The sequence below is a fragment of the Pteropus alecto genome, unplaced genomic scaffold, assembly GCF_000325575.1.
Source record: "Pteropus alecto unplaced genomic scaffold, ASM32557v1 scaffold21, whole genome shotgun sequence".
NCBI lineage: Eukaryota > Metazoa > Chordata > Mammalia > Chiroptera > Pteropodidae > Pteropus > Pteropus alecto.
Genome location: NW_006436282.1, coordinates 16949952 through 16952407, shown reverse-complemented (window position 1 = coordinate 16952407; position 2456 = coordinate 16949952). Strand labels below are relative to the sequence as shown.

Sequence of the window (2456 nt, the reverse complement as noted above, 5' to 3'; positions counted from 1 at the left end):
AGCTATTGACATTTTACTTTTTTTTTAATATAAGCATTTACAGCTATAAATTTCCCTCTAGGCACTGCTTTAGCTGTGACCCATACATTTTGGTATGCTGTTTTAATTTTCATTTACCTCAGAGTATTTTCTAACTTATGCTATTTAACCTATTGGTTATTTAGGAGTACGTTTAATTTCTATGTTTGTGAATTTTCCGAATTTCCTTGTTATTGATTTCTAATTTCATTCCACTGTGGTTGGAAAACATATTTATGATTTAAGTCATTTTAAATTTTTTGAGGCTCGTGTTATCACTTTACATATGGTCTACCCCGGAGAATGGCCTATATACACTTGAGGAGAATGTGTATTCTGCTGTTTAGGGATATAGTTTTCTAAAAATAACTCTTGGTTTATTGTTGTTCATGTCTTCTATTCACTTGATCTTCTGCCTAGTTGTTCTGTCCATTATTAAACATGAGGTAATAAAATCTGCAATTGTTATTGTTGAATTGTCTATTTCTCCCTTAAATTGTCAGTTTTTACATTGACTGTTAGGTGCATGTGTGCACACACATTCCTAATGGACCCTTTTGTCATTATAAAATGTTCTTTATCTCTAGTAATAATTTTTATCTTACAGTCTATTTTGTCTGAGTGTAGCCACTACAGTTCTTTTGGATACTGTTTGCATAGTACACCTTTTCACATTTCTCTACTTTCAATCTATTTGTATCTTTGAACCTAAATTGGGTCTTTTTAAAAATTCTCATTTAATCAATGTACAAAAAATATATATGGGAGAAATAATGTTTATAATCTATTATCTGCAGTTTTCCACCTCAAGTATGGGAAAGGAAAAGCAAAAACTTTTCACAGAATTTCATAGTCTCTTGATTAAAAAAGCAAACAAAGCCAGGTTTCCATTCTGACCAAAAAAGGCGGGGTGGGGAATCACATACACAAAAGTGATCCAGTAGTGCAAAGGACTCCAAACCTCAGGTTCACAGGTAGTAGTGCTAAATTACATTGATAGACAAAGAAATACATGCTCCTTATTAATACTGATAAATTTGATTTAGTATGGAATTTAGGGTCTTGTGTGATTTAATATTTTTTCTTCTAATCAAGGGAACTCTACCTATTAAGTATATAACATCTTAAAAAGAAAGCATGACATTTTGACTTACTCATTTTTGTTACATTTGCATGAGAAACTTTGCCCTGCTTCCTTATAATCCTTCTATAGGGCTGCCAAATCTCCCCTAGCCTCTAAGAACTACCATGCCTTCTTTGACATACAAATGTAGAAATATCCTCTTGGCAAACACGAGGTCAAACCTGTGGTCTAGAAGGGCTCAGTCCTCTTCCACTGCCATAGTGTTGTTCAGCATGCAGACAGCACACTGGACTTTGTCCAGGTCACTTCCAGGCATCATTGTGGGTAGCTAATTGTTGATACCCACCTGGAAACCAGCTGGAAACCATTCTTCAAACTGAACAGAGTTCCTTGACTTCATGGCTGCAATTGCTGCATTCCCATCCTGAGGGATCACAGGCCATGTGCTTAAGTCAAGGATCACACTTTACCAACTGGATAGGTATCTCAAAGAAAGCAGTGGTGATGTGTGACACAGAAAGCTGCTTGTGGTAGGTTTTGCCAGCAAAGATGATGAAGGCAAAGGCTGACATAGGGAAAAGTATTTCCAGATAAGATACTCGGTTGATCTGGAATTCAATTAGGTCCATTTCAAGGGCCCTTCAAACCAGAGGAAAACAGTAATGGAAGACCTATCAGCATAAGAAGATCACTCTACACCAATTATATATGTCATAATTGTCCACTATGTACAGTCTGAGTGCTCTATGATGGAATAAATCAGGTGAGGATAGAGTTGTACAGCTCTATTACAGCAGTGGAGATCCTGGAGGCTGGATATACAGAGAACTACAATTTAGTCTTCCTGCTATGTTCAATCAAGAGTCACCTGATTAAGACAGATGTAAATCCTGATTTGATGCCTCCTCCAAAGTTTCAGAAAATCAAAAATCAAGAGCCTTAAGACTACTGCACTGATCTGCCAATTTTTGGATCCTCTGTAGTTCACAGTAGATAATCTATGACCCCACAGGGTAGTAACCTTGGGCAGAGTTGTTTACAGCATCCTCCTTTTGGCCAAAAAGCTGCTCTGGGTAAACGAGTGAGTGGCCCTTCCCTGTGTGAATCTCATTTATAACAGTTGGTTCCAAATCTGAAAAGAGTGCTCTGGACACGCACTTCCCAGCTCTTATCTCACAAAAGGTATAAAAAGATGTATTCGTGTGCTACATATTAGCATTTTCCAACTGGTCCTTTTTACTGTCAAGAATGATGCCATCTGGCTGAATCCATGTCCCAAGCAATAGAGTTTCCAGCAAGCATCCCCAGTCTCAATGCCAACCTGGCCAACGTGAATGGAAAGGCACTTCCTCAT

At 37.6% G+C, this 2456-nt stretch overlaps 1 pseudogene; it reads right to left on the bottom strand.

The window, feature by feature from the left end:
• Positions 1–1168: 1168 nt before the first annotated feature.
• Positions 1169–2456, bottom strand: LOC102885085 (annotated as a pseudogene).